The sequence below is a fragment of the Anguilla rostrata genome, chromosome 18 (assembly GCF_018555375.3).
Source record: "Anguilla rostrata isolate EN2019 chromosome 18, ASM1855537v3, whole genome shotgun sequence".
NCBI lineage: Eukaryota > Metazoa > Chordata > Actinopteri > Anguilliformes > Anguillidae > Anguilla > Anguilla rostrata.
Genome location: NC_057950.1, coordinates 6472637 through 6484854, shown reverse-complemented (window position 1 = coordinate 6484854; position 12218 = coordinate 6472637). Strand labels below are relative to the sequence as shown.

Below are 12218 nucleotides of genomic sequence, written 5' to 3'. Positions count from 1 at the left end.
CCTGAAAGAAGCTCAGGCGGAGGTGCTTTCATTTGGACCTGGTTGACCAAATCCGCATGTGTTCTGTGGGGAGGGGGTTAGGATCTTTATTTTTTCCGACGATTTGTGGTAGTTTGGCGTGTTACAAACAAACGTGGCGCTTGGAATGGTAATATTAACATGGACTTTCCCCCCCTCGATCTACACATTCCTTCAAGTAACCACAGTTTTAAAGTGCAAGACTTTGGGAAAAGCGCCCTCCCCCTTTCCCCGAGTGTTGGTTTACTCCCGAGTTTCGGCAGAGCCCAATCAATTGCTGAATGAAGATGGCGGAATTGTACGGGATGCGGTCAAACACATTTTAAACTTATCATATTGAAATATTTTAGTTCTCGGTGAGTTCCTTCTGAGGCGTGTTTCCAGAACGCTTGTAGTGGTAAGTTGCTCGTTCCAATTTGTTTTTGTTTTTTTTTGTTTGGACGCATCGAGTAAGAAGCAATGGCTGGTGTGCAACGTTGCTTCATAGCTAGCTAGCGTAAGCCACACAGCCATCTCATCGGCTTGCGATGCCAATTCACTAGTCACCCTGATTCCGCTTTTTCTTGCATTGGAAATTCAGGATGCGTTTTCTGTAGCGAATTTCAAGGTGAAGTTATATGACTGAGTGTTCTGTGGCATTATGGACCATGTTTTCATGAATAAAAAACAAGGTTAGCTTGCTAATCCATTCAGGTAGTTGGATGAGACGTTAAGAGAGGTAGGCAGTGAGAGCTAGCACTAACGGCAGCTAGCTGTTAGCTAGCCGAATAAGCTGGATCGAATGAAAGTTTTAATCTGCTTTCAGTCGAACTGGATATGTTCATGGAAATCAATGACGTCCAATTTAGTTGGATTTCTAATTTCAGAATTTGATCTTATCAAAAATATTTCATGAAATTGAATTGTAAATCAAGCTAACATCATTTAACCATCTGTAGTCTTAAAGAATAGCTTGCTGGTGAGGTAAACCAGCCAGTTAAATGCGAGGTATTGTTCTTATTCCACCTGTTTTCAGCTAACTTAACGTTAACTTTTTGTCTGCCAGTCGATGGTGTTCTGTGATTTCTTCTGCCTTGGTAGACTATCTAGCTAACGTAGTTTGATGCGGTCGTTTATTCAAAGCTAGTCAGATAGACTAACTGTGTTTTTTGTAAAGAATGATAATGTGATGTTTGTTTTTAGCGAACGTGTCGTTACTATTTCTATGTGATCGCATTGTAGCCATTTGGCCAACGGTGGCTAAGACTACCTACAAGTCACAGTTTATGGAAGAGTGATTAACGTAGTGTTGTTGATTCACATTAAAGTGACGACGATGGCTCCGCTGATAACCCACGTACAATAGCTAGTGAATTCAACTTCCTAAATTGCAAATTTGACGCCTGTGTGCGGGGAATGTATCTATGAAATTTAGGAGTGTATGGTGTTGTTCAGCTAGCCAGTTGGCTAACTTGGAACTAGCCAGTCTTGAAAAAATGATTGCGTATCTTCTAGAGATACGTGTTGCTAGTTAGCATCAATTGGATGTCTAGATTGCCAAGGTTCATAGATGTAGCTTGCTAACGCAACTTCTATCTACCTAGTTAGCCTGCTTCGCTCACCGTTTTGCCAGAAAGATACTTAGACTAGCAAATTTATCTTACGAATGGCTGCTAACAGTTTGTCGCTAGTCTCGGATATTGAATTTGTTATCAGTGTGATCATTTATCATCTCATCAGTTTGATCTGTTATTGGAAACCATCCATCCGCCGAAGAAAACGAAGTGTGTTTCCTTTACGGGTGTTATGTTCTATTTCGGACCGTCGTGAATGATGGTTGTTTTAGTTATTATGCAGGTAACGCTTTGCTACCAATATGCCGTCAATTCATTTGCAGTTCGGCAATATATCACCCATTAACCCTTTCGTGCGAGTTCGTCAACGCTGTGAGACCGGAGTGTGGACTGTTCCTAAGACTGTTTGCCAAGCCGTTTTCTTTTGTGGGGGATACGAGTTCAGGTATTTCCATCATTTCCTGCGCAAGGAGCCACATGCTCTTTGGTTTAACTGAATTACTACTACTAGATTGTAGACAGTCATGACTGTGGTAAAATGTGCACACTTTTATGGTTGGTTAAGCTTGGAAACGAAAACACTCTTGCATGGTAGTACACAGTGTTCGTGTTTTGTTAAATTTCACTGTTAAACCTTTTTTTTAATGCAGCATGAGTTGGCCAGTTCATAATTACTCGAACCACAGTGTGAGCTGGCAAGGCTAGTGGATGAGTGATTAGTGGTAGCAGTGATAGCTAGTCTTAATCTCAGGTGCACCTAACCTACATAGACTTGGATGATCTTGGCTACATGTCCAATTTCACTTGTTCTGGGCCCCCATGTTATGTGACATGTGGAAGCCCTACCCAACAAGCCGTCAATGTCCACACAATCTCCACCAGTTGTCTGTGTGCCAAAGATGTGTACCATATGTCCCAATGAGAGGTAGGCGTTAAATAGAAATGCATAGTAGTTGCCCAGAATGCTGGTAGCTCAGTTTACAAGGCCCTGTGGCTCTGTGGGATTTGACTGGGTGTAGAAAATGGACTACTTTGAGAATGCTCTTTCTCCTCCCCCCCCGCCTTACCCCCTCCCCCCTCCCCCCAAGTCAATTTTTCAAAGATCCTTCCTTATTTCGGTTTGGAGCGGAAAGCCAAATTAGTGCAGAGCTTTGGGCTAAAGCCGATTTCAGTCCTCAGAGCACGTTACCGATGTCGGAGATAACCAGTTTATAATTAAGAGCAAGGTCCGGGGTGGCTTTCACGAGGCGAGTATTTCTGTGCAGAGATTATTAATTGGTGTCTTTTGAAAGTGGAGCAAGGCTTGGTTTCTTTTTTAGTGTGTGACCCTGTGAGAGTAACACCAGGCACAACGCAGGCTTGGGAGCGGGCCCTGGAAACCCGGTGCGAATCGTCACACGGAACGGATCGGACACGCTCCGCTCCGCTCCAGAATTCCCACTCGCTCCCCACGATGAACCGGCGGTGCAAACCCCAGCCCCTCATCTCTGCACAGCATCCTGAACATTGATCAGACATTGGTCTCGTGGCACCTGTAGCCTAAGTGATCTCTCTAAATCGGTCATTGCTGGTCATTGCCCCCCCCCACACACACACAGATACGCACACACACACACACCCACATTACTGATGTCTGAGATGCACACGCATAAGCGCACGCACGCACACAGACACACGCGCACACAGACACACACACACACACACACACACACACACACACACACACACACACACACACACACACACACTCACACACACGCACGCACGCACACAGACACACACACACACACACACACACATGCACACACACACACACACACTCACACACACGCACGCACGCACACACACACACACACACACACACACACACACACACACACACACACACACACACACAGACACACACACACACACACACACTCACACACACACACACACACACACACACACCCAGACTCAGAACGCCAGCGAAGAGCTGCAGCCTCACTTGGAAGGCTTAATCGTCGCGGACTGGAGCGGTGTTGTTTCAGTAGCCGAGCGCCATCTGCATGGTGGATGTTCCTGTCTTCCCTCGCCCACTCTTGGCGGTCGTGTTGGCGCAGTTTGGCTCGCATGGGGGGAAAAATGTGCTGCCAGTTCCCCTGGTCGTCACAACAGTGGCTGTGCTGTGAAGTCGTTCAGAATAAATATAGTTGCAATATGTAATGATTAAGTATCGCAGTATTATAAAATCCAGGCCATTAAGTTCATCTGGGCATTTTGTGGGGGGGAAAAACGGAAATTGGAGGAGAAATTGATACTCTTTACTGAGTACTGGCAGGCAAGCAGGCATTATTTCATGGAACATTGACACACATAGTATCAGGTACTGCTTGTGATTGTTCCCATAGACTGTGTATGCTATGAAAGAGAAGTATCGTCAAAAACATTTCACATAAGTACTGTTTGCCCGATGTCATTTAAAGGGATAGTTCCCTTTCTGGAGTTGTACTTAAGCTTTGTTTCTGTTTGGCACAGGCAGCTTTTGTTGCGCGATGAGGGATATCTGAGGTATGTACAGCGAGGAAGTATTTCCCATGGTGCATGCAGCTTGAGTCCGTTGGCGTGAGAAATTCTGGGATCAGCAGGGGTGAGATTGTCAGCTTTACCGTGGCTACAGAGGGGATAGCGAGCCTCCCTGTCGGACTCAAGGGTTCAGGAGTTATCCTAGCAAACACAAAATGTCCTCGCACAGTCGATTATCACATTCGTAAAAACATTCCAGGGACACTGCAAGGACATTTTGTGTTAGCTGGGATTTCTTGCACTCGGATCTGTCATCCATTCATATCCACCGTGGGCCTTGCTCTCTCCGCGGTCTGTGGTGTCAGCCGGATTTGCCCCCCCCCATTTTGGTACGCTCTGTGGAGGTGGGCGGTTTGCCCTTGGTGGAGAAGACCGAGCCGGTCGAGTGGGAACACAGAAGTGTTTTTGCAAGACGCTCTTCACAGGCTGCTGGGCCCATGCACGGAGATGCCCAGAGAGGCTGTCACGGACGCACGCGCTCAGCGAGCTGCGTTCGCAGCGTCTGAGCGTCTCTGACCGAGTCGCAGCCATCCGAGGGGACGGAAGCGTCCTCGGCAACGGCGTCCGGCGATCCTTTAGGGGGCTGTAATCGAGCGGCGCCGTTGGGCGGAGACGGCGACGGATGAAGAATGGCGGTTATGTCCAGTCATCTGCTCGCGCGTCATTTTGAGCGAATGGGAGAGACGTGCCGAGGCTAGCCGAGCGGAGCGGATTAAAGCAGAGATGGGATCCGTTCGGGTTCTGCGGGGAAACGTGTGGCCGTCAGGAGAAGCCGGAGAGAAACGGAGCGGTTTGAGAGGCGGCAGCAGCGGTTACCGCGGTTACGCAGCATCAGCGGGGCCTCAAACGCTACATTCTTTTCACCAACACGGTTGGGGGGGCGGGGGGGTAACAATCGAAAGGTTCTTTTACTGAAAAACCTGCCCGCGATGAGGCGAGCGGACTGGGACCATGCTGCTGCAGCAGCAGGTGGGGAGACTGTTAAGCCTGAACACCCCCCCCCCAACACACACACACACACAGAGAAGATCAATGTGTTCCTGCTCCTAGCAGTTTCTATTATTAATATGCAAGCATCTCCGTTTGGGACCTTTTTTATTTCAAGAGAGTCCGCGGGGAACCAAGTTATTTGGTGGTAAGTCGCAGGATGCAGGAAGCCAGTGAAACTGATGTGCAGCAGGTCAGGTCTTCTCTCTCTCCGCTGCCCGTCTGGACCGCCCGTCTGACAGGGAAAATTCCCCCTGCCTTTCTCCTGCAAAATTAGCTGCACGATCAGGCAGTTAGCATTGCTTTATAAAATTGCCCATAGTTTGAGGCCAATTGGCTTTTATAATCTTCCTGTCCATTTGAGATGTGAGGGACTGCAGACAGGCAATGAATTTGAGGGGAAAGGCACTGGCCAATCATGCTGTCTTGAATTCTGTGTCAAGACAACCGTTGTGGTTATTGAAGGTTACTTTCATTGAAGAGTTGAAAGTTACTGTCTCAAAGGTTTATCAGAAGCCACAGCCTGACGAATGTCTTAACGTATCGTAAAAATTGTTCCAGAAATAAACTTGCATGGTACGAGAAACAAAGATGAGAGAAATCAAATTGAATGCACGCATGCACATGAATGTGCCTGTTGGTGTAGTTTACGCGGGCCACACAGATGGGTTAGCGTCGTTTCCTTGTCTCTAGCCCGTTTCCTAGCGGGGGTGTGTGTTCAGGATAAGATTGGGTGTGGCCAGTTTGAAATCCCTTGTAGGCCTGAAACAACTTCCTTATCTGTCCCGACGAACTCCACCCCCCTCCCCACTTCCCCGGTGCTGACCCGGGGTGGTGGGGGGGGGGTGGGGAGGAGGAGGAGGAATTCTGTGCTCGGCCAAACATGCTAATCTCCTGCGGCCCCCGAAATGCCTTCGCTAAGCGCATAAGCCCCCCAACAATCCCCCGGCGTTTTCCTGCTGGGGGGCTGCCAGGGCCTGGGCGAGCACTCGCGGAGGGGGGGGGGGTCTTTAGATACGATCGCGCGTTCGTTAACGCGTCGCAGCCCTGATTGGGGGCGGAGCCCGGTGCGTTCCTGCCGTCGGGGAATTTACGCGCTCGTTGAGCTACGGGCCAATCGGCGTCCGGGGACGTAGCCACGCCTCCCCGCGATGGCGGACTGAGCGCGGGAGGAAGGACTCCAAACACGCGACGCCGTCTCCGTCTGGGGCGAACTCGAACGCCCTGCCCCCCCCCCCCCCCACGCCCCGCCCGCCCCCCCCCCCATTTCAGTTACTGCACTCACAACAGTAGAGCGGCCTCTACAACGCCAACCCATGCATTAAATAAGACCGCTCCTCCAACCCATTCATCCAGCCCGTTCATTCAGCAGCCCGGGCTAATTAGCAGGGCTAATGTGGGATGATAGCGCTCCTCGGGAGCAAGAAAAAAAGAATAATAATAATAACAGCTTTTTGCCGCGGAAGGACGCGGGATGAACATGGCTGTCGCGAAGCTCTAGACGGACGCTGGAGTAAAAGAGAGGGGCCAGCGGTGAGCGCGAGGGGCGCGGCCGTTCTCCTTACGAGCGACACGGCTCGCCCTGAGGCCGAGTCGGAGCGCTGCGACTGCGAGACCGTGCGAAACAGAGCCCTGTTGGCCGTCGTGACCGTTGTGCTCTCAAAGGGCAGAGCGGCCTATCATCTGCGAGTGGGCAAAGTGGACTGCGGTCAGACAGCTCCGTCTATTAAACGGCCACGCGAGGCCAGAGGACAGGCCTGTTTCTTTGGGTCCGGCAACTCTGATTGGTTTTTGCATTGAATGAGGCTTTTTAGCTGTGACCGCAGCTCTATAGCTCTGTCAGTCGGTTGGTCCACAAAAGTGTCCCACCCCGTAGCGGCCACAGTTTTCGCCCCAGGAGGCTGAAATTTGGCATGGAGGTTGGTCATGTGTGTACATATACATCTAAACTTATGAAGATAACACTCCCTTTCTTCCACTGCCGAAACGTTAGAAGGTTAATGGAGTGACGAGCTGCAGACTGCTCAGACTAATCTAACACTGACTTTACCCGACCTGAATAAAATGCAGTCTTCAGTATCGACAGGCTTGTTTTGGGTCAGTGTAACCAGCCTGTCGATATCCCAGATTCCCTTCTTCTGGGGTCAGGAGACCGGATATTAATCGAGCTCCGTGAGCCGAGTGGCTGTGCTAGCACGATAGCACGTTTTTGAGATGGGCCAATAGGAGCGGTTCCCTTTTCTCTGTCTCACAGAGAGAGAGTAATATTGAAGGGGCCACACGTGGATGAGCCCAGGGATATTCTGGTGCTGGAAAGACATAAAGATATCTGTAGATGACTGTGGAACTGTCCTATTGGCCATGGAAGTGCCTACATCAGTTAGGTTGTTGCAGATAAGCATTGCACAACTAGAGATCCAAGATGGTAAGCCTACTAATGTTTCATTGGCTGCAAAAAAAAAAAACTCATTGATTGCAAGTTGTTATATTGTGTGTGCATGTTTTTTTTTTTTTTTAGTCCGTCAGTACCAAGTTAGCTAATGTGGCCATGCTTCAGTTGATATTAGCCAAGTAGGCTACTAACGTTGGTAAGGGAGTGAGTCAGAAGTGACAGATACCTGGAAAAGGGGTGAAATGAAAAGCCCCTTTGCATTGTCTGTGCAGTATCATTTTAGATGCACCCCTAAAAAGTGAGTCGGTGCTGTATGGATTAACGAAAAGCGTCCTCATATTTGGACTGCGAATCTCCATGCTGTTGTTGCTATGTGCGTCGCCATGGTGACGAGCTGCACTTTCATGACGTATGGGGTATTTATGTGCGGAAGGTGATGCATATAAATAATGCTATTCATCTGGGATAAGTTCTGCACATCATCTGGAATCTCGAAATAGAACGCGGTAATGATTTTAAAAGGTCCTCAATCCCCAGGGGATTCGTCCCACACACAAAAAAACCCGTACGGGCGCCGGAAGGGGAATGATTAATGTGCATAATTATGTCATGCAGTGCAGTAAGCCCGTAACATGTGACGCGTGTGTCAGAGCGTGTGCTGCGGAGGTACGCTGGGGGGAGTGTCACCTTGCGCAGATATTCATAAACCGCAAAGCGAGGATCCAGCTGTGGCGGAGGTCAGGCGGTGCGTTTGCTGGCTAATTAGCCTGCTGGAGGCCTACTTTACCTCGTAAGGGCAGGGGTGTCCAATCTTATCCGAAAAGGGCCGGTGTCGGTGCAGGTTTTTTTGTTCTTGCCGAGCACCGTGACACATTTTAGCCTTTTTCGTGTTTTGGTGTTGAAGCCCTCAGTAAACGGCCCGTGAAAGAGGACGGGGGAAGGAGACGACGCGACGCGGTCGCCGCGCGTCCGAGGGCTCGATTAGACGGCGTCGCTCTGCGGAGCGAGCGGGGAAAAGCTTTAAATCGCAGCGGGAAAAAAAAAATGGTTTTGGCAGCCTATTATTTTGCAGGCGATGGTGGAAAAGAAAAGCTGCTCGCTGCTCTCTGCTCGCTGCTCGCTGTCCTGTGAGAACGTCCCGGGGCGGGGGGGGGGTGTTTGTGGTTTTGAGTGGTCTCGGTTTCAGGTCGTGTTTTCGGGTGGCCCTGGCAGTGCGTGTGTTTGATTTGACACATTCACATGTTCGCAGAACTTTCCCACGGCCCTCTGCCGTGAGAATGGCGGGTTCAGGGGCTTTTTCTGGGGCAAGATCGCGCCCTTCAGGTGAGACCAAACGCGTGTGTCTTGAAAAGAGTCCGGTAAGGGATGCTGAGGCCCGGGCTGGCAGACGTTGGGTTAAAAGCGGCGTGTGCAAACAGAACCGCTCTCTTCCCAACCCGTTTCCGCGGGAGATGAGCTTGATTACGGCGCTTTTTTAGGAGCTGGGCCTTTACTAGCGTCAGATTGGATTTGGTTAAATTTGGATTGGGCGCGTAAACGCCTCGGCTGTGTAAACCGCCGATGCGTGAAACATTAGCGAAGCTACGCTAGTCCGGCGCTCCCGAGCTCCGCGTCGCCGCCGCCGCCATCGGTGCAGAGCGCCGTCCGCTGCTCATTTCCTGCGGATGAAATGTTTTTTTCATCCGCCCGGAGTGGGACTGGTTAAACGCCGGCCGGAGTTCGGGTTGGACCCCGACGCAGTGGCCACGCGCCGTCCTCCTCGGCAGTCCGTTTTCGCTGCGTTCCGTTACCCGTGTTGTCGTCCGCGCCGCCCCTGCTGCTGCAGAGCGGGTCTCTGCCCTCTCGGGACGGGGAGATTTCTCTGGGTGGGGAGATTTCTCTGGGATTGCCCCGTGATTTCTCCCCGCCAGGCCGCTAATGCCTGGCAGCCTCGCGGGTCCTCCCAAAATCCCCATCATGCTCCTCTGCGTTCGGGAGCCCTGTCTGCTCTACGGCTCGTTTAGATGGCCTCCAGGCCTGTCTGTGCTGCTGCAGATTTTTTTGGTGTTTGTCAGTATTTCTGGTAATAATAAATGGTGGGGAAAACCCTGTGCAGGGTTTCTTCTTCTTTTATTTTCTTTTTTTTTTAGGGCAGTGGCGTTAAATGCACTGCATGTGTCGAAACTGTGAAGATAAATGCTGTGATACAGTCTGTGGCCTGTACCCCAGTGCTCCCGTGTCCCGTCTGTGGATAACCAGCCAAGCCTTTGCAGCCTGGCTGGGCCTGTTTAGGGGGGAAAAGGGGCAGCTGTGGTTCTGTTAAATCCCTCAGTCCACATCAGCCTGTGTCCCTAGTGCTGTGTGAACCTAGTCCCCCCTGCTCCCCCCCCCGTCCCGCAGGACCACAGCTTAAACCCCCCCCCCTTCCGTTCCCGTTCCTCCCTGCCCCCCCGCCTCGTATGTCTGCCGTGGGGCGGGCTTGGCGGTATCCCGCGTGATCGGCGGTGTGTGGGAACTCCCCCACGCGCTCGTGAATCTCTCTCCCCAGCTGTCCGGTGACCCACATCCACTCCCAGCAGCTTGACTTATGAATTTATTATTTCTCACCCGCGTAGAGTCCACGCATGGGTGAACCCTGCTCGCCCCTCCCCCCTTCCGCAACGTCTTTCAGCAGCTGCCCTCCCTGCAGGGGGCGCTAGCCGTGGCCCCCGCTCCGCTAGGCTTCCTCTCGGAGTGGGTGTGAAACGAGGGAGGGGCGCGAGGCCCTCCCCGCTTTGTTTCTTCCTGTGGAGCCTACTACGTGTGATCTCCGTCTCATGCCTCCCAGTCTGCCGCACACAGGGACTCCAGTGCACACACACAGCACATCACACAATCAGTCATACGCCAGTCACACAGTGACATAGCTACACATTGACAGTCAGCCACAGTCACATAGCTACACAGTGCACAGTCAAGTCACAGTCACACAGTCACAGTTAGCTACACCGTTGCACAGTCACAGTCGCACAGTCACAGTCACACAGCCAGTCGCACAGTCACAGTCACAGAGTCACAGCACAGTCCAGTCGCCCGCACGTCACACATAGCCAGTCACACAGTCGCTACACAGCCAGTCGCGCACAGTCACAGCACAGTACATATCCACAGGCACAGTCACCTTTACAGTCAGCTACACAGGCACAGTCACACAGCGCAGTACCATGCAAGCACAGTAGTCATAGGCGTCATCGCCGCTGCTGACCCAGCGCTGTTTAACAGTGAGCCTGGCGCACGCTAACTCTGCTGGGGCCGTTGGGATGGTATGGGTCCCGGGTGGGCCAGCCGCAGCCAGTGACCCTAAACGCCTCTCCCACACCTGCAGTGCACAGGGACAGGTGCGCCTCCCTCTGATCGCGGGACGCCCGTCGTGCGTCAGTAGCAGCTTGGACCGGCCCGCCGAATCTCCGCCCCCGCCCCGCCAGGGCTGGCCTCCACCCAGCCAACGGCACGGCCAGCTCCAAACCGCCACTGCGTGTCCATCTGCTACCAGATCTCTCCCCCTCTCTCGCTTTCTCTCTCTCTCTCACTCTCTCTCTCCGTCTGGGCCCTCGCTCCCTCTCCTGCTGTCCTCCGTTCTGCTTCCTGCTCTCTTCTCTGCCTTCCTTGTTAGCGCTCTCCTCCCTCTCTCTTTCTGCCTCCCTGTATATCCCTGTATATATGTGTATCCCTCTCTCCTTTACTCTAGTGCTGCGTTCTCTCCATCACACCCTTTCCTTCTCCCTGTGTGGTGTCCCTCTCCTCCCCCCCCCGCTCCCTGTCTCTTGTTCTTCTCTTCTCCTCTGAATGCTCCTCTCCCTCTTCATCCGTCTTTCTTTCTTTTGGATGTCTCCCTTTTCTCTTTTCTCTCCTTTTCCTTTTTCTCTCCTGCTTCTTTCTGTGTATTCTCTCCTCTCTCTCTCTCGTCTCTCTCTCTCTCTGTGGAGTGATGATTCTCTCTCTCTCTCTCTCTCTGCAGAGTGATTCTCTCTCTCTCTCGCTCAGGCCATGGGCCGCAGGGGAAGCCATTGTTTGCTCTTTCTCAGCTGCCTTAATGCCGGCTTTTAATTAGGACACCGTAAACAAGTGGGATTTGCTGTGTGTGTGTGTGTGTGTGTGTGAGAGAGAGCGAGCGAGGAATCCGCATGTTAGAAACCCCCCCCCGCCCCCCCACCCCCCTCTCAGGATGGATAGGGTTGCCCTTCCCTCTAAGATGGATAGGTTTGCCCACTGCTCAGGATGGATAGGGGGCCGCCTCTCAGGATGGATGTGCTTGGTGCCCAGTTTCTCGTGCGAGGCTGTTTTGTGCGAGCCTGGTCTGGATGAATTAAGCAGCTCTAATTGGGGAGCTTGCTGCTGGCGTGTCGTACCTGTGGATAATGGCGGGGCCCGGTCCTCTGCGGTGTCGTACCTGTGGATAATGGCGGGAGCCCGGTCTCTCTGCAGTGTCGTACCTGTGGATAATGGCGGGCCCGGTCGCTCTGCGGTGTCGTACCTGTGGATAATGGCGGGAGCCTGGTCTCTCTGCGGTGTCGTACCTGTGGATAATGGCGGGAGCCTGGTCTCTCTGCGGTGTCGTACCTGTGGATAATGGCGGGAGCCTGGTCTCTCTGCGGTGTCGTACCTGTGGATAATGGCGGGAGCCTGGTCTCTCTGCGGTGTCGTACCTGTGGATAATGGCGGGAGCCTGGTCCTCTGCGGTGTCG

General features: G+C 52.0%; 1 protein-coding gene across 1 annotated transcript in view; it reads left to right on the top strand.

Moving 5' to 3' along the window:
- Positions 1 to 12218, top strand: part of ndst2a (N-deacetylase/N-sulfotransferase (heparan glucosaminyl) 2a) — a 111652-nt gene continuing 99434 nt past the window's right edge. Inside the window, exon 1 of the mRNA XM_064317440.1 lies at positions 1 to 415. The gene's annotated coding sequence lies outside the window, so the exon portion shown is untranslated. The remainder of the gene's footprint in view (positions 416 to 12218) is intronic.